This window comes from Leptonychotes weddellii, chromosome 15 (genome assembly GCF_054177405.1).
Source record: "Leptonychotes weddellii isolate Sample4059 chromosome 15, ASM5417740v2, whole genome shotgun sequence".
Taxonomy (NCBI): Eukaryota; Metazoa; Chordata; class Mammalia; order Carnivora; family Phocidae; genus Leptonychotes; species Leptonychotes weddellii.
The window spans coordinates 32,476,810-32,504,735 of NC_138383.1; the positions used below are offsets into that span (position 1 = coordinate 32,476,810).

At 43.1% G+C, this 27,926-nt stretch overlaps 1 protein-coding gene across 7 annotated transcripts in view; it reads left to right on the forward strand.

Annotated features, from left to right (window-relative positions):
* The first annotated feature begins 1,070 nt into the window (after positions 1-1,070).
* RFFL (ring finger and FYVE like domain containing E3 ubiquitin protein ligase) overlaps positions 1,071-27,926 on the forward strand; it is a 65,130-nt gene continuing 38,274 nt past the window's right edge. For 2 of the 7 annotated variants that reach the window (XM_081805362.1, XM_081805366.1), the window contains exons 1-2: positions 1,834-2,036; positions 20,415-20,557. The gene's annotated coding sequence lies outside the window, so the exon portion shown is untranslated. Of the gene's footprint in view, positions 1,210-1,833; positions 2,037-19,769; positions 20,174-20,414; positions 20,558-27,926 lie in introns of those variants that run through there. The other 5 variants (XM_081805363.1, XM_081805367.1, XM_081805368.1 and 2 more) reach the window with 4 other exon arrangements.

The window sequence follows — 27,926 nt, forward strand, 5'->3', positions numbered from 1 at the left end:
AGTGATGGTGATAATGCTAAAGGCGGAGAAAGGAGGAGTGTGGGTAAATGCAGCTCTGAGACCTCCTTGCTTCAGTGATATGTACATTATTTAGCAACATTCCCATGATTTAACTGTAATATGGACCAGAGGACCCCGGGAAAAAAATGACTTCCAGAGGATGTCATGAATCTAAACTCCAGTCATTGGGTCCAACCAGTGAATTGAGAGCACTTCCCTTTGGAACTGAGCACTCAGCTTGTAAACTGAGCTTACAAAAACATCTCTGGTCTCACCCCATCCTTGTTCTGGACCTATTAACTTTCTATACTATAATTAACACAAAGAGAAGGAGAGATCAGGTGGAGAATGCTGTGCCTTAATCACAGGTCACAAATCCATTTCAGAAACAAGAGGATGAGCAATGTCCTGACATCTCAAGAGGAAAGGAACCAGATGGGGGAAAACAGGAGACAATAAACGCCTTCATGGGGGGAATAAAGCCCTGGAGAGAAGCAGAGAAGACAGAATTCCATCAAGGAAAGTTACCAAAGTAGCTAGGTAGGAAAAAGATGAGGGGCGGGAGGCCTCTAGAAGGCCAGTATTTCCATGAGTTACTGGGGGTGGAAAGACCTGGTTTCAAATTTCGGCTTGGCCTTTTTCAAACGGTGTGGCTTTGGGTAAATTACTTAACCTTCAGATCTTCGTTAATAACATGGGAATAATAGTACTCAGTTTGCTGGGTTGTGAAGATTAGAAATACTTGTAGAGTGACAGTCCACATGTATAAATGATAGTGTTTTTACATCATTTTTTCTCATGATAGTCCTTATTTTAAAATATAAATTGCTCAGAACAACTGTGGGAGGTTTCGATAGGAAACTAAAAGCAGAAGAAAATGTCATTAGACATGGTCAGAATAATGATTAGAATGTATATTATTTTCATGACTAGGTATTTTCTTCATCCACACTGGCTAATGATCCCCCATGCAATCCGGTGCTTTACAGTTTACTAAGCACTTCTAAATGCATTAGCTCATTTAATCCTCATGCCACCCTACTTCCTAACAACCATACCAATTGTTTCAGGGATGAGGAAGCTGGAGTTCAGAGGCGTTAAGTACCTGCTAAAAGGTACACGGCTGATGAATGTCCGGGGTGGGCTCCTGAGCACAGTCCTTTTCCTTCAACCAAGGCCTTCTCGGAGCAGTTTCCTCACCCTCCTAAGGTAAAACTAACTAACCTTGGGGGGTTAGACTGGGAAATGCTAGATGAGGGAGGTGCCAGCGACTGAGTGGGAAAAGCATGGGTTTTGATGTCTTACACATCTGGCTTCTAATACCTTCCAGCTACGGGACCTTGAATAAGCTAGTGAACCCTGATGGGCCTGGGTTCCCTCCATTGTAATCTTGGGAACCCTCACCTGCTTATAGCATTGTTGGGAGGAACAATGAAATATTAAAGTGAGGCAACCCGCAAACTCTTACAACGAAACGAGTTCAGGGATGTTAAGGGACTCGCTCAAGGTCACCAAGCTGGACCACCACCTAGCTGAGCCTCGTACGTGGACTCCAGCTCCTCGTGCAAAGTCCGGTGACCAAGGCAACGAGGGGCAGCAGATGCCCTGACACCAGAGAACCGACTCCTCCGCGGCTGGCTGCGGGGCTCAGGTTCAGGCTCGGCCTGCCCCGCCTCCGGCCGCCTCAGCTCCGCCAGGGGGCGCGCGCGGAGGCCACACTCTAGCCCGCCGCGCGCCTCGCCCCTCTCTATGGTGGCTGGGGCACCGCGGGAGCGGAGGCGCGCTCCCGAGAGGGGCGGGGCCGCGCCGGGGGCGGAGCCGCGCAAGGGGCGGGAGCGGCCGGGCAGTGCGGCTGGCGATGGGTGGGGGGGCCAACTTCCTGGGGCCGCCCGTGAGGATGTCGCGACCGCCCCCCGGTGCCCCTCAGCCCCGGAGACGCCGCCGCGGCGGAGCCGGGAGCGCCCTTGCCTGAGGCGCCCGCGGCCCGGATCCGGCCCCTCCCCTCCCAGGTGCGGACCGCCGGGCGGGCGCGGCAGGTGAGGAGGCGGCGGCGGCGCTGGGATACGCGAGGTGCCCGGCCTGGGTGGGGTCCTGGGGGAGGTCGGGGTGGGAGTGCGGCTCGACCTCGGGTTCCGCCGGGCTGTGGTCTGGAGGCGCCTACTCTGTGCGGGGGGCGGCCTGGGACTCGCCCTGCCTCGCTGGAAGTCTCCGCATCCGGGGTAGCTCGCACCTGTCCCATTAAAAGTCCCTTCAAAGAAAGCATTTCACCTGTGCGGGCAGTAACCCGAGACGGGTATCTTCAAATTTCTCCAAAGCCTTACAGACCTGCAGGTTCAGTTGGCTTGTGGGGTAAAGATGCCTCTTTACGGCAGAGGAAACTGAGTCAGGTACGCGGCGGCCTGGTGCCCCCTATAAAGGACCTAGCTTGTCTCTGCTTCCTTGTGGAGGAGCCCTTGAGGCTTCTTGGAAGGAGGGGGCTGGAGTTCCGAGGCTTGGTGGAGAAGTTTGGGAATGTGGGCCCCCCACCCCTCCTACCACTTTTCCCTGTAGGGATTTGCCCTCCGTTTATTTGAGGTGATGTGTGAGGTCGCCAGTGGCCAAGACGGAGAAGGGAAGTGGGGCCCCTCTGCAGCGGGCTGCCCCTTAGACATTTGACCAGGCATAGGGAAGTATATGGGTAGACCAGGGGAGTCAGAGCATGGCAGGCATCTGTCTGCTCAGAGCTTGATTTCGAGCTGGCAGAAGATACCAACAAGAGCATATTTTCTCCTTTTTGTTGGTCTGTATTTGTTCTAATGGGAGAAAACTGCTTGTGTAATCAAGGAAGATTGTATCAAGCTCCTCCCAGTCTACCTCAGGGAAGAATTATTGTTAGCTTGGAAATAGGGCTTTACCCACAACCGTCACTTTGCACCTTGGCTAAAGGCCACGGTGACCTAATGAATAATCATCCACAGGTGCATGTGGCCTTCTAAGAATGCAGTAAGTTCCTTATTCATCCCTTTTACAGGTGGTTTGGAGGACAGGGAAGACTTCCAGTCACTCCTGTTGCTACAGCTGTCTGGGGAGCCTTGTGATTTTCCCAGTGACAGTTCGAGTTACTGAAATGTGGCCAAAGCTGTCCATTTTTATTGAGCCATTTTTCTAGGAATGGGAGTAGGCAGGGGACACGGTGCTTTGCTGAGTTCTTATACAGAATTCCAGGGTTGGGAGCTGCAGTGTTACTTCCTTTCTGTCAGGGGATTTTAGGTTTGACAATTTCTTTATCCTTTTTTCCTGATTGCATTCTTTCACATTCAAGGACATAAATGATGGCAGTTATTTCTGAAACATTATGGCATATTTCCTAATAATTCTGGACTTCATAAACCAGTTTATTTAGAGGTGTCATTTTCTAAGTTTGGAAATTGTGTTTAACAATTGCAGATTGATGTGGCAGGGCTATATAATAACTTGATTGTGCTTGGAGAAAATTTCCATGTAATCTAGGACACACACACACACTTAATGTCTATACCTAGTTACAAAGTTAGCCCACTTAAAATTTACAAATTGGTCAGGTAGACAGCGGTTATTCTGACTGTTTACATTGGGATCAAAGGCTTTAAATCCTCCAAATTGACTTAATTTAACCAACTCCTAAAATAATATGCACAGAAAAAGAGCTGTTCTCCGATTAGAAATTAATTTGTTTTTAATCTTTCTCATGGCCAGGCTGGTTGACATAACTGCTTAGCACCATCTAATAGGAATGCATCTTTAAGGCCTCTTAAGATAGCAGTGGAAAAGCATTTTCTTTTTCTTTTTTTGAAAAAGCATTTTCAATTACCAGCATTTAAAAGGATAAAACAGCAACAATATCAAAAAAAGGCACAATTTCTTTCCTCATTACATGTTCACTGTGATGTTTAATATAGCCACACCCATCTGTAAGAGTACTGTGCCTAGGACTTCCTGGAAACACCTACAGAAACTTAGGGAGTGTTAGGGGAATGATTCCACCTTGATTTTTTATTCTTATAATAGAACCATTAACATTGCTATTTTAATGGTAGATTAGAGACTTATATCAGACTTGTATTGGCCATAGTGTTTATGTTTTGGGATGAAAGTTTTAGCCTCTGCACCTTGGAATCTCATCACCCCTGTAATACAGAACTAAGTCATAACTTAGAATTTAATGAGAAACATAATTTAAATTGCTATTGGTGAAGTCTCAAGGGATTAGCTGCTTCATCGTTATTATTGTTTGGTAATGATTACTGGTTATTATTTTTGTTTGGTTACTGGTTATTGGTAGTGGTTACTTGTGTTTAGGTAAGAAAGATTTTGGCAATTAAAAGGACAATCTTTATTACCTTTTTTTTGGTCTTTTTTTTTAATTGAAGTATAGTTGACACACAAGGACAATCTTTTTATATATAAACACGTGAACTCCCATTCCTTCAATAGGGAAATGGTTTGGTCATTTTCTTGTATTGTGACTTTATATTATTAACAGAGTTTTAAATAGGACTTTTAATAGGACATGAAAGCCATCCCAGATAGGAAGGAATTAGGGGCCTCAGCTCTCCCAGTTTCCAGGATTTATTGGTTGCCATGGTCAGGACAGTGGTTTTATCTAATCCTATAATGCCATTCTTAGTTTAAACCTATTATCTTCCTTTCTCTTAATTAAGATGGTCATGAAGTTCCTTTGCTTTCTCTTCTGCAGGTTGAGTGTTCCACATTTTTGATGCATTTGGGCCTGTTAACATTCTGAATTGTAGCTAAACAGTTGGTTGAGAGAATCCTACTGCATGATTTTAAACATTTTCCTTTTTCAAAGCAAGCATAAAATCTTATGTTTCCTCTGGGGGAAAAGCAGCTTTTTAAATCTGATAGTAAAACCGAAGCTGGTTTTTCCAGCTTTGTACCAATTCGAAATCTTAACCTTTCTTTTCTGGTTGTGCCAATACAGTGACTGGTGACCAGTAGTGAATGATGCACCAGAGCTGTTGGGAGATCCTGAAGTCTTCCTGAATCAGCAAAAGGTCACATTGTATTCAGTGCAGCTTTTGGCCTTTTTAGAGTGTTTTATTCCAAGGAGTTCCCAAAAGCCAGGCGTTCCTTGAAAGCTGCAGTTCGCAGCTGAGTCACTAAGGGGTTCTTTAAAGTACGGATTTCCCAGCCCCACCTCCTGGAGATTTGATTGAGTAGAAAAGTGATGACCAAGAATTTACATTTTAAAAACCACTCTGGCCTCTATTTCCAAAAAGCTCCCCAAGTGATTCTGATATACAGCCAGGTTTGGGAGCCACTGCTGCATTGCTTTGAAATTCTTAATAAATGGTTGTCCCTTTAAAAGCATCATTATGTTATCCAGGATGTTTGATTTGCTAGAATAGCCCATTTCCTAGTCATGAAAGATAACAAAGAGCTTTTACAACTTTATGTAAATTACTTTACAGAGAGGCCCCCCTCTGCTGTATTATCTATCAGGAGTCACGAGGGAGGGTTGGTGAAAGTAGCTTCCTTTATTTCCTGAGTGGACAAATGAATGGTAATGTGGAAACAACTGGAGGTTGGACTCGGTAGTTGAATCTAGTTATGATCAGTGTTGGGTAGGAGGGGTGCCTGGGAATTCTCCGCGTGTAGGACTTAAAGCCAACTTGCCAGATGTTTCACTTCTTCATAGCTGAAGCGCTTATGGAAACTAATGGAGGCTTAATAGTCGATACAGCTTAGTCACAGGTCCTTTGCTGAGTTCACGGAAGGAAGAAAAAGTGCTGAAAGTACAGAACCATCCGAGTTAAAACAGAATCGGGCACTCGATATGTTAGGGAATTAAACTTGGGAAAAGCCTAACAGTTTAGGAAATCGACAAACCGGTTATTGAATCCCAGCTCTCCCGCCTCCTGGCCATGCTACCTCAGACCCCTTCCTTAATCTCTGTCAGCTTCATTTTCTTCATCCCCAAGATGAAGATCAAACCTGGTGGGATTGTTAGGTGGATTAAAAGAGAGAAAATATATTCTTTGTACATTGCAGGCAACTCCATGAATGTTCACTTCTCCTACTTTCTGCTAGGATTTTTATTCCGAAGGCTGAAGATGTCTTTCTAAATCTGGCTTTCTCTGTAACTCTTTCCAGGAGTATCTACTCCATCAGCTCCTTCAGAGTCTATCAAAGAGTGAGGACTGAAGTTAGGAACTGGATGATAGGGGATGAGAGAGTCCTAGGACACTCAAAAATGTTTTTAGAATGAGTGGAGAATAGGCATATATCCAGAGTTACTGTCCGCAGGAATGAATTAATAATCTCTGAGTTCAGCCATGTGTATCTATCCATCTGGGTGGTAGCCCGGGCACTTCCATCAGGCCAGGAGGCTGGCCATTAGGGTGGCCCCGTGAAGTAGCAGCTGACATCCATCTCTTTCCTCATCTTCCTTTCTCCCTTTTGGTCTCTTTTGTTTCTCTTTCCCTCTCTCTTCCCTTCCCATCTTTCAAAGGGCCCTTCCTTTCGACTTGCCAATCATGCCACAATAATCGCAGGCCAGGCCCCTGAAACTCCAGGCTAAAAGAGGTTGCTGGTTGCTAACACCTGTCTCTCAGCTAAATGAATAGGCCCTTTTGTGGGCAGGATGTTTAAAAAGCTGATTAGTACAATGCTGGCTTAAAGGACCTATTAATGATACAGCATATGTAAATCAGAGAGTGATTTAAAGCCATTTTAGAGATTTGTTTCTTATACTGGATATTTTTTATATTGGATTATGATGGTTGAAATTTTATATCTAAACCATGAATCTGTTTATTGCCCAAACAGACTAATTTTTGTCATTTGATTGGGGATCATTTATATTCTAAAGAAGTTCCTATCCTTAAGGGCCTTTGTATTGTTCAGCAGTTGTCTAACTAGACAAAGTTTTGTTCACTGTGCTGCTGACATAATTAGTTTAATTTCTGCTCCTTATATATTTCTCTTGGCAGCTGGGAAATTAAAATACTAGATGTTGCATAAAACTGCTTTTTTGAGGGGGTGATTTTACTGTCGGTTGAATGGACTTAGGCCCCAGGGTACATTTTTTAAGATGTCTTATTCAACTTTCCTGTAATAGTCTTCTTTCTCTCCATAGAATTAATGTATTAAGACACATAATTGGCTATTTAAGCATTCAGAAGAGAGAATGTTTGGCCTTTACCCCGTGATTATATTTTTTTCCCTCCATCTCTTTTGAGGCAATGTGTGTAATTTTTGAAACCCCAAAGTATATTACACTTACATTAGCACGTGACCTTTTGCAAAGACTGGAGAATGGAGTGCTTTTCTCTGATAAGGCGTGTTATATAATTCCCTCCCCAAAGCACTGCCCTGTTCTTTTTAGATCATAGCGTTTTCAGACCTCATGTGAGCGTGGAAAAGCTGTGATGCCTAGCAAATCCTCTTCACAATTTCTCTGTGATACGTTTCACAGAAATGGCTCTAGTCTTCAGGAACAAGAAGTTGCTCTCAAGGAGACTTTACATTTAATCCGCACTTCATTTCCTACAGGATTCTTGCAGAGATTCTCACTAGGCTGCCGATTTCATGGAGTCATGACTTAATGCATGTTTTTATCTCTTGTTAAGGCTTCCAACTTTTTTTTTTTAATGGAAAGTGACCTTGGTCTGGTAATTTCTCCATTGTCCTCGCCTATAAAAAGATAAGCAAAACCGTCTTGCTCCCTCAGCAGCCTTTTTCAGCAGCCACCCCTCGTGCTGCTTTTGAACTTCTAAAAAATTTTGTTGAGCAAGTATTACTTGACTTTTTAAATTAAGCTGGCCCTCTCTGGTGCTGCAGGTCAGGCTTCTATCTCCCAGTTTAACGTGCTCAGGCCTTTTCTGGAATTGCATATCAAGAAAGGATTTCATTGTTTCTGGGTTGTGGAGTGGTCAGGACTCCCTCGGACATCTGTTTGTTTCCACCAGGCCAGTTCTAAAAGTAGGGGAAGCACACCCCCCATTTGAACCACCAGAAGCCAGTCTGATTGCTGAAGACATTTTAACTGCCTTGATCCTCTTTAAAGAAATGCTGCCTAGTCATCCTGAAATTTACATACAGGAAGGTAGGCCAACTGGAGGCTCTGCTGGCCTCTGAGTGGTTAAGTATAATTGGTTAGTAATCAGCACCATTGTTTATTTGCAACTGCTGGATTATGTTAAAAGACTTGCAAAAAAAAAAAAGGCTTTTCTGCTTTTCTTAAGTAAATGTAGCGTCATCCTCTCCCACCACCTCCTCTTCATGTTTCACTCTTCATTTGCTTTAGAAAATCTTTGCAGTCTCAGTCTAGATCACATGCATACAGAGTTATGGCACAGGAATCAATATATTTGATCCTAAAATGCATAGAAAAGTGTGTTGTCCCTCCAGGATTTTCTGTGAATCTTACCTTTTTTTTTTTTTTTTTTAACTTTAATGATGATTAAGACATCTGCTGGAGAAACAACCGGCCCTCATCCTCTTTCTGCTTCCAGCCTTTCCCTAGGTCTTGAGTCAGTGGGGCCACAATGAATTAATTATACTTCCTCTTGACCATGCTAAATTATTATTTTACATGGTGTGGAAGAAGATTCACCAGAGCATAAGCCTTTATTCGAAAATGCTGGACAAAAGGAGCATTCTAGTTTGGAGAAAGAGCAGAGTGTTTTCTAGGGCTTGTTTTAGCAGGATTGGGTCAGCTGAAGTTCAGCTGGTTGGAGCAATCTGCAGTCAAGGACGGTTTTAGGAAGGGGGAGGAATTGTTTTTGCAAATGAGCAGCCATTGTTTGGGCATTTTGGATTTTACAGAGGTGCGGAGAGGGAGAGTCAGGGGCTAACATTTTGTACAGTGGGCAGGAGGTGGGGAGGAATAATGCAGGTGCTAGGACTTGCCCAGTCCACAGTGGAAAATTCCTAGTCTTTCAGTTTCTCTCACATCTGTCTACCTTTGTTTCTTCCTTTTGGGCACTACTAGATTCAGGTACCATTCTTGGTCATTTTATTTACTGATGGAAGAGTTTGCTTAGTCATTCTGAGTGAGAGTTGAAGTTTACCTTCCCTAGTGTTTGCTATGGAACAGGTGGGGAGAGGGGTGCCAGAATATTCCCAGAGAGTTGGACAGAGGCCACTCCACCTTGCTTACGACCCTCACCATGTAGTTGGACCCAGCACTCCCCGTGACTCTGAATCATCCACCCCCATGCCTACTGGTCTAGTTCAGGACTGGATTGTTGACACAGTTGCAGACCGGCAGCTTGATGAATAGGGACAGTGAGCCAACTAGTTACTGGGGGACATAAAAATGATAGTAATTCTGCCGCTTCACCTCCAGATGATCTTCATCAGATTCCTAAATTTTATTTATTTAATAAAATTTTTCATACAGCACATGAACATGTCTCTTGTACTACCAAAACTAATACTAAAAAGGAAAATACATTTGCAATTACATCTCAGTTGGTTTTTATTTGAGATGCAGGCTGTCCACACCTGCACTGTTACTTGTGGAAAAACTTGCAAACAGCAGCCTGAGATCTTTCTCCAAACATAAAAATAAGCCACTGGTTTTATTTGGAAGGGATTGGTACAGAACTCAAGAGTTCTGAATATCATTTCAAGAAAGCAGTTTTTGATGCCATAGAATGTAAATATTTACATGTATTTTAATTTACATTTGGTCTTCCCAACCAAACATCTTTTTTTAAATATTTTTTTTAACCTCTTTGCCCAACCTGGGGCTCGAACTCACAACCCTGAGATCAGGAGCTGTGCACTCCACTGACTGAGCCAACCAGGTGCCCCCACCAAACATCATTTTTTAAAATGGGGAAAATTTGGGGCACCTGACTGGCTTGATCTCGGGGTGGTGAGTTCAATCTCTATACCTTGGGTATAGAGAATACTAAAAAAAATAAATAGGGGCCATTGGGTCGCTTAGCTGAGCAACCCACTCTTGATTTTGACTCAGGTAATGATCTCAGGGTCATGAGACCCCTGTCAGACTCTGTGCTGAGCAGGGAGTCTGAGATTCTTGCTCTCCTCCTGCCCCCCCCCCCCTTACTGGTGTGCACTCACTCTCTCTAAAATAAATAAACCTTTAAAAATAAATAGGGCGCCTGGGTGGCTCACTTGGTTAAGCCAATTGCCTTCAGGCTCAGGTCATGATCCTGGGTCCTGGGATCGAGTCCCACATCGGGCTCCCTGCTCAGCGGGAAGTCTGCTTCTCCCTCTGACCCTCTCCCTCTCATGCTCTCTCTCACTGTCTCTCTCTCACATAAATAAATAAAATCGTAAAAAAAAAAACACCTTAAAATAAACTTAAAAAAATGGGGAAAAGTTGAAATTTGTTGTTACATATCACAAATATTATAAAAGCATATTAAAATATGCTTTCTGTAAGTTTTAATATCCTGATTTAAAAATATTCTTTACCTAAGATAATTTTTTTATCAGGGATTACACACAAATTATGACCTTTTTTTATTCCTAAAAACATTGGTAACATCATCTATTGCAGATCTCAAATTTTAGTGTGCACCAGAATCTCCTGAGCACTTGTAAAAAATCCAGTTTCTTGATTCCTAGCCTATACCTACAGAATCAAAGTGTTTGGGACTGAAATTGGGGATTCTGATGGCAACAACCACGATGATAGTGGTGATGACGTTGAGAAACTCAGAAATTCAGGGCTGCCTTTATTTTGCTGAGGAGGGATTTAAGGCACAGAGGAATTTAAGGCACTTTGAACAACATTGTTCTAGGTGGTTCTGAGGACAGTGAGATCATTTTCTTCCTTATGCTACCTGTAAATGAAGCAACCAGCTGAGGACTCCCATTCCTACTTGGGGGAAGAAGTTCCATCGCCTGTTGATTTACTAGATCACAACCACAATTTTTATCCTTGGAGATTAGGTGAGGGATGCTTGCTTACCTTTAATATGCTTAAGAATAAGTCAATAGAACTTGCATTTGGTGTCTGTATCAGGAGGGATCTTGACCTCTTTTGACTAAATACTAAAAAGGAGTTTTCAACTTCTTGGCCTTTACTCACCATGAATAAAGCTGCTTAAAGGTAGAAGACAAAATTTGGGGGCATACAGTTTTTTTTTGAGGCACTAAAGTTTGTGTTTGCTTTTTAGAAGCCTTTTCTTCTTTCTTTTTTTTTTTTTTAAAGATTTTTATTTATTTATTTATTTGAGAGAGAGAGAGTACATGAGAGGGGGGAGGGTCGGGAGGGTCAGAGGGAGAAGCAGACTCCCTGCCGAGCAGGGAGCCCGATGCGGGACTCGATCCAGGGACTCCAGGATCATGACCTGAGCCGAAGGCAGTCGCTTAACCAACTGAGCCACCCAGGCGCCCTAGAAGCCTTTTATAAGTAGTCTAGGAACAAGTATTATTTGTGTTGCTGTAATGTCAAAATGAATGTTGATACAGAGCAGGGGGGAAAATATCTCTGCATGCTTTCTTTGCATCCTGGTTTAATTGCTTAGTTGGATAAAATGTCAAACTTGATAGATTATTGGAGCTGTTATTTTGGTGGTTAAACAAAAATGAAACTGTTGTGGATGTTGGCAAAGAACACTGCTCCCTGTGTCTTGACTTTGCACTGGAGAAAGTTTCAATTGTTTTGAAGCAATACTAGTTAGAAAATGCTGCTTCTGTCGCTCCTAGCACAGCTGTCCAAACTACCAGCTCTACTGGGGCCTTTGGACAAGCATTATTGAACAATTTTGGAAACAATTTATGTTTCTGATCCCAAAATGTCTGTGGTTGTCCCCTGAATAGTTGGGACGCCTAGAAGTGGAGAAAGGTATGGCATCTTGTCTAGATGATTCAAGTCCAAACTTTTTTTAAGTGTCTCTAGAACAATCTCCCATCTTTCTGACTGGGGCGGGGTGGGGGTTGGGGCTGTGAAGAGAATACTGCCTTCCCCCGTCAGTGACCATTCAGGAGGATGGCATGCTCTCGGGCTGTGTGGCAGCCTACAGAGGATTTTGGTTATTATAACCTTGATTAAGAAAGAAGGATAGGGAACATGAGTGAGGGTACAGATGTTTTTGAAAGTCTGTGCCTGCTGTGTGAAGCCTTGAATTTTCACTTTGAACATTTCATTTGGTAAAGGATGTTATAAAACTGTCTTTACAAAACAGTCCCCTTTCCTATTGAAATCATATGTTGCCCACAAGAGAGCTCGGGAAGCATTAGGCATGCTCAGCAGGGTGTATTTTACTCATTCCATTGTGTAAAATGATACATTTTTCTGAATGGGATTGTATGCATTCTTTGGTGGGAGTTAGGAGAAGGCTTACTTTTTGTTTAAAAGTAGGAGAGAGCTTTGTGTAAGACTGACATTTCTTTTGCTGTGTGATACTTGTCTTTGTGCCATATTTTACCTGTATAAGAATTACCAACAGTCGTTGTGTACTGGCTGTGTGCAGGGACTTTACTATAGGAACTTATTTCATCCTCCCAACACTTTTATGAGGTGTAGTATCTGTGTTCCACAGATGTGAAAACACTGCACAGAGAAGTTACGTGACAGGCCTAAGGCCACACAGTGAGCCCTTCTGGCTGTAAAGACCAGGCTCTCAATCACCAGGCTATAGTGGCCTCACTCCACTGGCTCACCTATGGTGATTAACTTTTCAGAGCAGGTCTTCAGACGTAGGTTCCATTTCATATAGTGGTGGGCTTTGAAATTTTTTATACATGGGCCTCCTTGTGTGGAATGTGATTTAAAAATGATATTAACAATACTTGTTACGTATTCTAGTTTTGGTTCTGTTAGCACTGAAGGATTGCTTTATAGTTTATTCCTAATTCTAACATTATAATGATATTTGATGTATCAGCCAGTCACCCTTAAAAGCACGTTTGGCTAAGCAGCTAGAACCCTGGCTTAGAGGAGAATTTGTTGGTGGCAGTTCATTTTTCAGTTTTTTTTTTCTTGTGGGGGGCTGTCTTCCTGTTTGTCGATAGGCCTTCTCAGTAGAGTGCCTTCTACATAAGATGTATAGATGTTCTGGCCTCATGTTGTAAGTGATAGTGGCATAAATGATGACAGACCACTTTCAGGAAGAAGCCCTGACCAGCAGGGAAAGTAAAACTTTGCTATCCGGGCTTGAGACCTGTGTCTTGCTTCCCCTACTCTGAGGCCCTATGAGGACTGGCCCGAAGAATCAGAGGAAGCGTCCCTGAAAGTTTTTCTGCTAACCTCTCCCTCGCATTTTGGAGACTGCTCCTGCGACTTTTGTAAGAAAAGCTTGTGGTCAGAAGCCTGTCAAATGTGAGCTGCCCTGCCTGGTAACCATGTCTTTCACAGTTTCTTTGTCTAATTGTTGCAGTGTTCCGATGCTTTTGATTTCAAACAGGACAGTTCGGCTGAATGCTGAGCTGGAACTACAGCAGGCTTCACTCTGTGCGGGGTTACTTCTGCCTTTTGGCTCATTACTCAAGGCTCAGATGCAAATGCAGGGAGGGATGGGGCCGGGTAATGCCTGAAATGTATGTCAGGTGGTTGGGTGAGCAACTGATCCATGCTTAAAGAGTCTTCCCCCTCACCCCCCAGCATAGTAGGGACTGCAAAATAATAAGAAATGTGCTTTGTTTTACAAACTTTTCGCCTTTCTGGGTTCCCCATAGTGATTGGACAGTGGAATGAGTAATTGCACTATGAGAGCCACATCATCCCTAATCCTTGGCAACCAGCAATCTCTTCTCTCTCTAATTTGGTCATTTCTGAAGTGTTATGGAAATGGATCATAACAATATGTGACTTTCTGAGATCGGCATTTTTCATTCAGCGTGACGCCCTCCAGCCAAGTTGTGTGTAGCAATAGTCCATTCCTTTTTATTGCTAAGTGGTATTCCTTGGTGTGAATGGGCCGCAGTTTCTTCAACCATTCACCTGTTGAAGGGCATTTTGGTGGTTTCCAGTTTTTGGCAATATAAATAAAGCCATCGTGAACATTTGCGTACAGGTGTTTTGTGGACACAGGAAATTAAATTTCTCTGGATTAAGTGTCCAAGAATGCAATTCTGAGTCCGATGGTGAGAATCTGTTTAGTTTTTTATTTTTATTATTTTTTTATTTTTTTAAAGATTTTATTTATTTATTTGACAGAGAGAGACACAGCGAGAGAGGGAACACAAGCAGGGGGAGTGGGAGAGGGAGAAGCAGGCTTCCCGCTGAGCAGGGAGCCCAATGCGGGGCTTGATCCCAGGACCCTGGGATCATGACCTGAGCCGAAGGCAGCCGCTTAACGACTGAGCCACCCAGGCGCCCCTCTGTTTAGTTTTTTAAAGAAACTGCCAAACAGTTTTCCAGAGTGGCTGTACCATCTTACAGTCCCACCAGCAATGTAGAAGATTCAGTTTCTACACATCCTTGCCAGCATTCGGAATTGTCACCATTTTTTATTTTAGCTTTTCTACTAGGTAGAAATCTGGTTTGTACGTTCGTCAGATAACTTGGTAAAACTGACCTGACTGATGAAGAGCATAGATTTTTGAGTCGTGTGTTGTTAGCATGCTTCATGGTTCTGCCTCTGTACAGCATTCAGTGGTCTGTTGAGTTGCTCTTTAATCCCCTGGCTGTGGTTTCCTTGAGAGAGGGAAGAGCAACCAAAACTCACTGTGAGGGAAGCAAGAACTGTGAGCATGAGACTGTCTCCCTTTACCCGGTAGTACCTAGCACAGTGCTGCCAGTGAAGGTGAACGAACGGTGCTATCCCCAAATTATGCATTTCTGGTAAATTCTTTAGAAGTGTGCCTCAATGAATATAGCTTTAAATACGCTGAAAATTTGGCTTAGAATGGCCCTACCAGCTTGTTCAAAGTGTTTCATTTTGTCAAGTGATCCTATTTCTGGTAATATTAATTAGCTTATACAGCTCATTTTAAAATACTAAAATAGCACAGAAGTATACATATAAAGCAGAAGGTAAACATCACCTTTACCAGAAGTAACTACTATTAAATGGTTCTAGACTTTTTTTTTAAGACTTTGAGAGAGAGAGCAAGCTTGTGCACGCACAAGTGGTGGGGGAGGGGCATAGGGAAAGAACCCTCGAGCGGACTCCACGCAGAGCAGAGCCCAATGCCGAAACCAAGAGTGGGAGGCTTAACCGACTGAGCCACCTAGTGGCCCCAATGGTTCTAGACTTTTAAGCTATATGTTTTGTATCTTTTTTTTTTCACTCTATGTATATATCTCTGTGTGTGTTTGTGTAGTCCCCAACTGCTGTTCTGTTAATGCTTTCTTTGTTTTCAATGGATAATGTATTATGGGCATTTTCCCTGTGATTTTTTTTTTTTTTTTTTTCTTAAGCGCTTCAGCCTGGGACCATGCTGCATTCCTTTCTCTAACCCTTTTTTTGTTTTCTTATAAAAGGGTTGCGGGGCGCCTGGGTGGCTCGGTTGGTTAGGCCTCTGCCTTCGGCTAAGGTCATGGTCCCAGGGTCCTGGAATAGAGCCCCACATAGGGCTCCCTACTCAACGGGGAGCCTGCTTCTCCCTCTCCTGCTCCCCCTGCTTGTACTCGCTGTCTCTCTCTCTCTGTCTCAAATAAATAAATAAAATCTTTTTTTTTTTTAAAAGATTTTATTTATTTATTTGAGACAGAGAGAATGAGATACAGAGAGCATGAGAGGGAGGAGGGTCAGAGGGAGAAGCAGACTCCCTGCTGAGCAGGGAGCCCGATGCGGGACTTGATCCCGGGACTCCAGGATCATGACCTGAGCCGAAGGCAGTCGCTTAACCAACTGAGCCACCCAGGCGCCCCTAAATAAAATCTTAAAAAAAAAAAGGGGGGGCATTGAGAGATACCTTTGAAAGACCAAAACAAAATATATTTTATTCCTTGTTACATGGGTTTGGGTTGAAATAAGGTTGTAGCTTTATTTGCAAGGAAATCAGTAAAATTCTGGATGTTAGGATCTGCCTATCTGCTTTATTATAAATAATGCAGGTCTGATTTTATGAACCTTGAAGAAAGCAAGAACTGTGAGCACAGTAATCTTTGGAGAATGTACAGTCCTTTGGGTATTAGTCTACTCATCAAGTGCTTAGTCAGATGGAGTGTTTTCTTAAGTGCTACTGAAATGCACAGTTTAGTCTTTATTTTGAAATCTCTTCTGTCTTCTCTGTCTCTTTCATTATTTTGATTACCTTGTTGGGACATTCAAGCTGTGCCGTCTTATCCTTTTATTTCCATAGCCTACATAAGCTAGTTTGAAGATTAACTGTAGGTGAACAGGTAACCTTATCTACTTGGCTAGAAGTCACCCGTCCACATGAAACACATGTCAACAAGGCCCCCCTAGGCTTGGGAACCTGCGAGAAGGTAACTAAATCTTGTGGCATTTTTAATGGAAACCAACGTGAAAAGTTAGTAAGTTTGACTTATTGGAGGCAGGGTGTGACTATAGGAGGTGGCAGGGAGTAGAGAGAAAGAAGAGAGTGTGTGTGGATGTATTTGAGGAGAAGAATCCAGAGGTATACAGTAAAGAAGAATTGTGAATTCAAGAAATTTTTCGAGTTGAATGACAGAATCTTTGTTCTGAGAGGGTGGTTGGTTACTGGGGAATAGGACCTGAGCTTACTAATCACTCCATTATAGAGCTATGGGAGTTGTTTTGGTGATGGGAGTTGGATGACAAGGGCCTTTCCCTGCCCTTCTGTATTAGCAGCTCAGGGGAAAAAATGAAGAAATAGCTTTGTATAGAAAGTTACACTGTCAAACGGTTCCAAGATTTCTGTTGCCAGGTTTCTTTTTCTTTTTCAAGATTTTATTTATTTATTTGACAGAGAGAAGGAGAGAGCACAAGCAGAGGGTAGTGGCAGAGGGAGAGGGAGAAGCGGGCTCCCCAGTGAGCAGGGCCCTGGGATCATGACCTGAAAGCTGAAGGCAGACGCTTAACCGACTGAGCCATCCAGGTGCCCCTGTTGCCAGGTTTCTAAAGTGAGCTGCCCAGGATGGCAGTTTTGTTGATTCGCTGACTTCCTCCCCCCACCTCCCATCTTGTTATTAGGGCCTCAGCCTGTGTCCTGTCAGCTTTGGACTCCTCCTTTTCCTGCAGGCTCGCTACTTTTTCAATTCCCTGACATTTAGGGATCTAGTATTTCACTGTGCTTGAGGTAGGCAGTTGCTGTACCCTTGATATTGGATACCTTTCTGAACTATTACACCACAGTGGATAATCAAGTGCCCACAATTACGTTATAGGACAGATTCTGGTAACTGTACCAGCAAGGACAGACTCACTTCGCGTGCCCTCACACAGCTCCGGGGGGTGGGGGGGTTGTGCAGCAAAGTGCTGTGAGGCAGGTTGAGCCTCACGCAGTGCCAGTTCCTACATCTGAACATGAAAGTGGTTCGTTAAAGATTAAAGGGACTGCCTGGTCCTTCTGGCCCCAAGATGGAATGATCCCCGCCATGGCGACAGAGTTTGTCTCCCAGGAGAGGCCATTTTATACAGGAGGTTTGTGCTTCCAAATGTTACAGTGAGCCTGCGTCGGCTGATGCCGTGGTGATAAGTTGGCATTTGGGTACTCTGAAGACATATGAGCTACATAGCATCCCATGGTTTGAATTTCTGGGCAAAACTGCCTCATCAGGAAGTCAAAAGCCTCTACTTTCAACCCGCACCTTTGGGGAGGTTTTATCCTTTGTTTTATTTGACTATTCTGTTGAGTCAAGTGAACTTCAATTTTCACGGCCATAAAAATTCCATTAAGCCCCTTGTACTGCATCCCAGGTGTGAAGATGTCTCCGTATAATGACTGTGGGTGACAGCTAAAATCCTTAAGAGTAGTTAGGATAATTGTCTCTGGAGTCTTGAAGAAAATAATGGCCCAATTGACAAAATAAATACAGTTCAATTGTTATGTTCTTGGCGGTTCTGGTGGGTAAGGGGACTAATGTCTAAGACCTACTCAGTGAGACTACTGTTCATTTTGGTGGTCTTTGAAATAAAACTTTTCATTCTGTGAACAGTGAGTGCTCAGGGAACATAGCTGTATGACCCATCTCTCAAAATAGCCAAGGCCCACCTGCATCAGAATCACGTGGGAGAGGGAGTTCCTTATTGAAAATTCTGATTTTGGGGACTCTCCATTTGTGCTAATCCAGAATGTCTGAGGGACTGGGATGGGAAATAACCATTTTTAATAAGCACCCCTGCTGATTGTTAAGTACCCCTAGAGTGGATTCTCGAGTATCCTAAAATTTACTTCATTTCTCATGTTTAATTTCTGTGATTTATTAGATGATAGATGTTTGGCTGATGCTCATTTGTCTTTTTTGAAGAGGAGGTACTCTAGTTTTTTGTTTGTTTTTTTTAAACATTATAAGATCCTAGAACTCCGAAGGTTAGAATTTGGCAATGTCCCTAATTTTCAAGAAGGTGAGACAGCCAGCCACTGGTTCCTGGAAACTTGGATTTATCAGTTCAACCCCTTCTCAATAAGAAAAAGGATATAGACATAAATAGGATTAATTTGTTGAACAGAATAAATGTGCAGTATCATTTAGGATGTTAGGGAGGGGAAAGTAGGTAAAAGGGAGATGTTAAGAGAAAAGGGAGAGAAAGGGAAAAGATTAGTTCATAAAACGGTAAAAAATTTAAAATTAACCCAATTTAAATTACCAAGTGATATTTGAATATGTGTTTCTTGCAAAACCAAAAAAATTCAAACAGGGAAATGATAATCTGCGATGGTTCTCCTCACTTGCTAAATGGTGTTTATTTTAGCAGAATTAGGAAATTCTGATGCTTCTGGCTGCCGTGTTGCTCTTTATATAATTCACATTTACTTCTTGGGCACAGTACTGTCTGAATTTTCTCATCCTTATTTAAAGTTTACTAATATATAGAACACGCCAGAAGCTTCTAACAATAATGTGTTTTTTCAAAAGAGGTTTCCTATTTGTCCATTTTGTACGTGTCTTGAGGGTTGCTCCATATTAGAATGTTTGTGACTTATCATCAACTACAGAAATATTTCTTAAAGTGTGCTCCATGAGATAATGGTTGCCAACTGCTGTAAAGACGCTTTTATCATTTGAAAAGAACTAATTAACACATACTGTAGGAAAACTTTAAACACAGCCATTTCCTGAAAAAGAAAACACTGAAAGGGAAGAATAAAAGAGGGAACATTTTATAAAACCTTATAAAAGCTCAGTGTGGCTATCCTACTGGAATAGTGTAATTAAGGGGAATTAAGCCAATTGGATAAATAACTTTTTTTTTAAACTAGCCCCTTGAAAAGGAATAGAATTAAGTAGCATAGTTTTTAAACCCAAATTCTGACGGTCTGCACATACATTTTTATTAACCTAATAGCATTTATTGAGTGACAAACTGGGTTGGCAGCTACATCTGGAGTTCACGCCACGTGGGACCTACCTTGAAGGATGGACAAGGCTAGGTGTGGTGGCCTTGAATGTCCATGCTGAGGAAGAGCTGATGGCCTTGGGAAGTTTGAGTAGGGAACAGAACGATCTGATACGAACTTTAATGTTTCTTTCTTGTCAAATGAAAAGACAACAATAACACAGAAAGCAAGGGCTTAATCTTTTGTTTTCTTTATATAGCACCAAAGCCCATTCTAGCTGGTCAGGGCAAATTCAATAATAATTAATAGCTGTTGATGAGCCAGTCATTCTAGAATTGATTTTTTAATAAGCTGGCCAATAAATGAGAATCGACACGGATTTAGGGATTTCTCTTTTAAAAGCAAGTGTTAATACAGTTTTCACAGACTCCTGGATTCCTTAAGCATCCGGTAGGTGTGATGGTGGATAATGTGGCTTTAGCTGTGTGTGGCAGCTGATTAAAGCCTTCAGTTACTTCTGTGTTAATTAGAGATTCTGCGTTGTCTAAGGAAATAGAGAGGTCAGGGATGGCCTAGTGGGGGAAAAAGAACTGGGAGCCTGGTTAAAGCTGACAAAAATACACTCTGATGATTTGACCAGCCTAGCGATGACGGGGCAAGTTCCCCATTTCCTCTGACCCAGAGGTTCTAATTTGTAAATGCAAAGTGACTTCTTTAGCAGCCTCTTGGGGGAAATCTTCAGGGCTGTGAACCTGCTACCTTCAGTAATCTTGCTGTCCTGAGCCCGGGCTGTTCTCAAACGAAATTTCAGAAAGTGACCACTGGAGCCTTCCAGGTAAGGGCTCCAGGGGCAGCCGAGCCACCAGCAGGAGGGCAATGAGGGACCTGCCCCCAGTAATCAGCACTGGATTTAAAAAAATCAGTGGGGCGCCTCTTCTTTTCTGAGTTGCAGTTGATTGTGGTTGGCTCCGGCTGGGTTGTTTGGGAAATAGGAGTTTTGCCTCGCATGAGTCAGCACTGCCCTGGGTAAACTGCCTGCTCTGTTGCAATCTTGCTTACCAAAGATACGTCCCCAGGCGGCACCATTCACTTTGCCTGCAAGCTGCTGCTGTTCGTTCCTGAGATGAGCTCATCTGAAATGGCTCCAAGGACCTCAGTGGCAGGAACTGGAGGAAGCTTGCTCTCTGCTGTGGTCATGTTTTGAAACAGGCAAAATCAGGTAACCCCAGACTGTTTTCTCTGTTTCATTAGCTAAACCGAGCTGCAGGAGGAACTGGGGAAATCCTTTGTCTTCAGAATTGCTTTAGAAATTGGGATACCTTAAAGTCAGTCCCTCAGCCCTTTGGAGGGGTCTTAAGGGGGAAAAGTTTCATTTCATTTGGGATCTGGATGTGGTTTTAGTCCTAAGTAGACCATTTATCATAGAAACCTTAGAGAAGACAAACATGTCAGGTTTACAGCTTTATCAATCTTTTGCTCTTGTATTTTCTGTCCTTTCTGTGTCTTGTGAGAAGTAGTTTAGTCAAATTAAACCATTATTGAAGGACAAGAGAGAAGCAAATGTATTTTATTATCTAATCATTGGGAATATTGAATTGTAGGGAACACGGCCCTACCAGTGAGTTTCCATATTTTTCTCTGAGGGACTATGAAGAACCTCACCTCATCCCTAATTCTGTTCAGACTACTGCTCTATCTCCCTCCTGCTCTTCACTTCCAAACTTTTTACCCCTTAAGCCTCACTGCTAGGCAGTTGCCCCTCTCAAAGTTTGCTTCTGCTCCTTACGGTTTCCCCTCAAATGGCCCAGGTGTTCTTTCACCCCAGGCCCGTACACAAGCCAGCTGTCTCTGCAACACCCTGCCCCAGCTTTACCCAGCCGGCTGGCTTCAGCCCGGAAGTCACTTCTTCCATGAAGTCTCTTCCTATTCACCAAGACTGGATGAGAACTCAGGGGAACACTCTATTTACTCTGATCATAGGGTATGTCGAGAATCAGTGTCTGTTTTGTTAGAATGATATCCATTTACTTGGCACATAGTTGATTCTCAGTAAGGGGAGAGTGAGGAAGAACCTATGCTGTACTTCCTCAACTCTGAGCCTCTTATCAACGCTTTGTTATTTTGGCTTCTGCCCACATTACCTTACTCATGTTTCCTGAAGATCACAAGTAAACTCCAGATTACCGAACTCAGTGTTGCGGTTTCAGCCTCCACCTCACTTAATCTCGGCCTGGCATGTGGCACTTTTGGGCCATTCTTCTTTCCCCCAGTGACCCTCTTCATTTGGCTTTGCGGTTACCTTGAATCTTCTGAGTTTAGAGAGTGTCCTATTATTTCTTTGCATTCTCTTTTGGCTATCCCATAAATGTTGAGAGGCTCCAAGACTTCACCTTGAGCATCTTTCCACTCTTCCCCTGCCACCCCCCTTACTCCAGGGATCTCAAATAGGCCCATAAATTCAGCTGTCCTCAGTATGTCTAGCAGCCCAACTGTCTCTCCCAGGCTTTAGATCCTTATTTCCAACTTGATAAACTTTATCCAACTTGACAAACGTACCAGAGTGTTCAAAAGGCATCTTAAATGGCATACGTTATCTCCCCCACCCAGTATCCATTGGCTACTTATATTGCTGTAGGTTTGAACTCTGTTAATTATGTCCACCAGGTCTTCCTCTTCATTCTGTTTATACCTCACGTCACCTAAGTATGCTAAATCTGTGGTTGCTAAGCGCTTTTGATGATATTATTGGAGTACTGTTTGATTGATGTGTGGCTTTTCTTCATTCCCACTGTATTGCCTTAATTTACTAGAGGTCATAAACTAGACATTTTGTTTAACCAGCCCAGTGGCTTCGAATTTTGTGTGTGAATACTTTGAGGCAGGGCCTGCACTCTTCAAAGATTACAGGTAACCATTCTCCCAGATGTTAAAGACTAAAGATACCACATTTTATCCACGTTGCCTCCAGGAATTTGAGTTTGTAACTTCTGGTTGAGAGCCTTATCAAATCTTTTTTTTTTTTTTTAAGACGTTATTTATTTTTAAGTAACCTCTACCCCCAGTGTGGGGCTTGAACTAATGACCCTGAGAACAAGAGTTGCATGCTGTACTGACTGAGCCAGCCAGGTGCACCTTCCATCAAATCTTGACTCGGCTTTTGCCACTCCACTGTAGGTCTCTCTCTGCTCCTGTCTCCTCCACATTTTGCCAAAGTTATCTTCCTAAAGGCCCAAATCATGCTCAGGTTTTCAGAGTGCCATTGGCTTCCTGTTTTCTACTTAGCTTGATAGGTAAAGCCCTTCACGATGTGACCCTGTCCTACCTGTTAATGTTACCTGGCTCATCTCCTTCCTTTCCCCAGTCATTTCTCTCCTCTCCATCCTCACTGAACTGCTCCCATTTTCCCAGTCCCAGGCTATAGATGTTGTTCTAGGACTCTGTCTCTTCCTAGTGGCCTCCCTTGCTCTGACTTGCAAAGTACTTATTTGGACTTCCACAGCACTGTCTCTTTCTTCTAGTAGACTGTTCCTTCACTGAACCTGTTCCCTGGCCTAGAGACTGACACCATCAGACAGTGGCTGAAGTGGGTCCCCAGGTTCAAACCATTAGTCCAAACATGTTTATTAGTCTTGGTAGTAGTAGAAAATCCATAAGCTCTCTTGTGAGGTGGCATGTTTTTAGTTCCTGTTTGATGAACTTGAGCCCATGGTGCTATTCCATATATTTCACCTGAAATCATCAGGTAACCATCCAAAGTTAATTTGAAGATTTATTGGGCTTGCTGAAACTTAAACTTAGTTCCACAATATCACCTAACATTTTTATAATACTTTACAAGATTATTTCCCTTGTATCATTTTATGATACCTACAGTACTCTGTGTTGGGTAGGCTTTATTATGCCTATTTTACTAGTGATTATAAAGCTACTTTTGACATTGAAGCGTCCATTCAGGTAAGACTTCAGAGAGACAACATGTTTTTACATTGCATTAAGCAACTGGTTTGTCTCTTTGTAGTTAAATATATCCTATTGGGTTCTACAGAAAAGGTGCCTTTGCTTAATAGGCAAGTGCTAAAGATCTTGCCTTTTATAAGGCCACTTTACCATCAAGGTAGAAGGAGATACCCAGAGCCTGCCTGACCTACAGAAAGGCCTTGACTGTGTTTAGAGACCTTGACTGAAATTAATGGTGTGCCCACTCCAACCTCAAGCTTTTCTGTTGTGCTTCAAATATCTAAAATTTATTAAAAACCTATTTCAATAATGGAGTGTCAAACCAGGTTGATGAGTGAAGGGAGTCAGCACAAGATAGAGTAAGCTGAGTGTTAAGAGCCCAAAACATTTCATAGTATTTTCAGTAAATGATTACATTTGTAGGGTAATAAACTTTTGTGGAATTGGATCATGGAAAGATGAACCATAAGGGCTAGGAAATAGTCTCTGTTAGATACTGGCATGTGGCATCCAATTTTGTCGTTCTCCCCCCATCCCTGCTGCCCCAATACTTGAGAGGATAAAAATGATTAAAAAGTTTAAAAATAAGTCCTATCATTATAAGTTAAAAAAAAAAAAAAAAGAATGATTTTAGCTTACAGAAGGAAAAGCTAAGGGATGGCTTGATTACCATCTTCAAGTATAAGAATAGTTTTTGCCGGGGGCATTTTGATTAATTGTTCTTCCTGTACTTCAAAGATTTAAGAGGAAATGGGCTTAAATTGAAGGAGGAGTAATTGTAATGAATATGAGGAAGAGTTTCTTGTGATCATCAAAGCTGGGAAACAGTTGAATGATTGCTAAAAGTGAGTTGAATTTCTATTTCAGTTATCTACTACTGTCCAGCAAATCACCCTAAAACTTTCAGTGGCTTCAAATGACAGCCATTTTTTTTTTTAAAGATTTTATTTATTTGACAGAGAGACAGCGAGAGAAGGAGCACAAGCAGGGGGAGTGGGAGAGGGAGAAACAGGCTTCCCGCTGAGCAGGGAGCCCGATGCGGGGCTCGATCCCAGGACCCTGGGATCATGACCTGAGCCGAAGGCAGACGCTTAACGACTGAGTCACCCAGGCGCCCCAAATGACAGCCATTTTATGGATCATGGATCATGATTCTGTGAGTTATAATCCAGGGAAGAAGGACCTACTGCTTTATTCCATGTGATTTCATTAGACTAGGGGCTCCAACATGGCTTCACTCACAATACGTGGGTCTCTGTGCTAGCTGTTGGCTGAGACATCTTGGTTCTCCTCCATGAGGTTTGACTCTGTCTTGGTCTCTCATCATTCATTAATCAATATTGGGCTCCTTTTATATGGTGGTTGGCTTCCAAGGCAACCATAACGAAAGCCACAGGGCCTCCTAAGGCCTAGGCCTGGGAGTCCTACATCATCACTTGCCTCATTCTTTTGGTTAAAGTAAGTCACAAATGTAGCCCATGTCCAAGGGGAGGGGACACAGTCCACTTCTGGAAGGGTAGAGTATCAACGTTGCACTGCAAAAGGCCATACAGTATGGTTGAGATTATTGTGACCAATTTTGGAGTTTGTCACACTGACCTTAGGGATTTTTAAGGAGAGACTAATTGATACATGTTTATTGAGTGGATGGTTTAGGCATTTGATTTACAAACTTGCCTGCATATCAGAGTCGTCTGGGAGCTTTTTACAAGCATGGATTCCATAGTACCAGACATGTTAATCAGTATCTTCTGGGGGGTGGTGGCACATATGGGACACTCTATGTCTTTTCTCTCAGGTGACAGTAGAATGAGGATGGAGGTTGGGGAAGGGAACAGGACTGAACCTGATAGGTATAATATATAAGGCAGAATGGTAGGTGCCTTAAGATAGGCCTGCTGATCTCCTCTTGCTTCTGGGACTTGGCAGGTTCTACCCTAGGTTAAGTTCTATCTCCTTCAATAAGCGCATCATTAAAGGAATGTTTTTTGATGCCTCACATTTTTTTCTTCTAGTTTCTAGCACTTTTACCTTCCTAGCATTTTGTAGGTTATAATTTTTATAATTTATAACATTTGTGTGATTATTTGATAGAGAGTAGACAAAAATATGTCTGCTTTGCTTTCCGATATCTAACACAGTACCTGCCTCATAAAAGGCACTCAGTAAGTGTTTGTTGAATGAATAAGTGGTTGATTGAATACATGAATGAGTGAAGTGATTTTGAATTCAGTTTTAAAGGTTGGTTAGAATTGTGGACAGGTGGAGCAAATGAATGGGAAATTCATGGTTCTGAAGTGGAGGTGTGGATCAAACTGCTCATGTAATTTCGGAAGATGGGAGGAACTGGTTTAGGAAGAGATGAAGGGTTTGGTCTTGATTGTACTTGCTATGCTAAATTCAAGGTATGGATACCTATCTAGCAAGCATTTAGAAACAAGGTGCTGAAACTGAAGGGTGAGACTGATTCCGGGTATTTCGATTTGGAGTTCTCTGACTAAAGACTGTGGAATCTGTTCATTCAACAAATACTCACCGAGCTCCCACCGTGTGCCAGACAACTGCGTTATAGGGCAGGTGAGCAGAAGTCTGGCTGATAAGTAAGGAGCCAGCTTGGTGAAAAGAGCTGTGGAGAATGTTCCAGGCAGGAAAGGAACCACAAGTGTGCAGACCTTGGGGGCAATAAGTAGTCTTTTTATTTTTTATTTTTTTAAAAGATTTTATTTATTTATCTGACAGAGAGGGAGAACAGGAACACAAGCAGGGGGACTGGGAGAGGGAGAAGCAGGCTTCCCGTTGAGCAGGGAGCCTGATGTGGGGCTTGATCCCAGGACCCTAGGATCATGACCTGAGCCGAAGTGCTAGAAACTAGAAGAAAAAAATGTGAGGCATCAAAAAACACTCCTTTAATGATGGGCTTAATGAAGGAGATAGAACTTAACCTAGGCAGACTGGAGGGTAGAACCTGCCAGGTCCCAGAAGCAAGAGGAGATCAGCAGGCCTATCTTAAGGCACCTACCATTCTGCCTTATATCAGACGCTTAATGACTGAGCCACCCAGGAGCCCCAATAGTCTTTTTATTTTTGAGGAACTGAAAGGAGGACCGCCAAGGGATTAGAGTGAGGTGAATGGGGGTGGGGAGCAGCATGAGGTAAAGCAGGAGAGGAAGACAGGGCCCACATCACACGGGGCCTTTGTGGGCTATATGGGGAGTCTAAGCTTTACCAGAAAAGCATGATGGGAAGCCACTGAAGGTTTTAAAGCAGGAGAGTGACAAGCAGTGGAAGATTATTCTGAGTACTATATGAGAAAGAGTGGCAAAGAGGGGACCAGTCAGGAGGTGTTTGCTCTAGCTCTTGAGAAAGATAATGGCACACAGGGCAGGGTATGGCAATGTATGTGGTGAGAATGGGCTATTTATGGGATAGATTTAATTTAATTTAATTTAATAAATTATTTTTGAGAGAGAGCATGCACGTGTGCATGAGCGGGGAAGGAGGGTAAAGGGAGAGGGAGAGAGAGAATCCCAAGCAGGCTCCATGTCAGTGTGGAGCCCAATGAGGAGCTTAATCTCACAACTCTGAAATCATGACCTGAGCTGAAATCAAGAGTCAGACACTTAACCGACTGAGCCACCCAGGCACCCCCAGATTTTTAAAAGAGCCAGTAGAATTCATTAGAGAAGGAGAGAGTGGTAAGTACAGCCCTAGGGGATACTCAGGGAGCAAAAAGGAGGAGCCAGGGAAGGACAGGGAGAAAGGTTGGTCTTGGAAGTCAAAGGGGAGTCAGCTACTGCACTTTCAGTGGAAACGGGAGGGGAAGAAGGAGCCTGCAGGAAGAACATGGGTAGATCACCCATGGCTGGGGCTGTGGGGAGGTCAGAAAGGTGGAGGACTTAGGAAAAAGCCATGCATTCAGCTGTCAGAAGATCTCTGGTGACGTTGGAGAGAGGGCTTTCGGTGAAGCGGAGTGGAGTGAGCAAACACGTGTGTGACCTGCGGGTGAAACAGGGCACCACTGCTTTGTGGGGGGAAGTAGGGAACTGAAGAGAAGGGAAGATGAGGCTGAGAGCTTGCTTGCGCAGACCTGCACAGAGAAGCAGGTGTGCGGAGGCCGATGTCTGCTGATCACTGACCCCATGAGTGTCCCCGGGCTAGGAACCGCCCCAAGTCTGTTCTCTGTATCTTTGTTTCTAAAAAGGGTGCCTAGTAGTGTAGTGACTCCCAGAATGAATTTCCAGAGTCAAAGAGTATGGAAGACCTTATTTTGGGGTATGGGAAGGAAATACCAGAACTAAGTTTTTCTATATTTTCATCTTACTCTCTGAAATTTCTTTTTAGTGTTAGGTTTTAGATAGATCGCAGCACATTTTTATAGTAGCCCTTGCTTAATTTGCTGTTACATATAGAGATATTGGAGATGCGCTAATTTTTTTTTTAACTGATGGTCAGAAATGGTGCTCTTCTGGTCTAAGTGAATAAAGGGGAGTGTTTGAGATGGAAAGGAAAGAAGAGGCAGAAAGGAGGAGGGAAAACCAACATGCCAAGTCGTCTGTACGTTGTTTTAAACCTGTTCAAAACCCTTTGGTGCTGTTTCCCCCATTTTACACACAAGAAACTCGCTGAGGTCA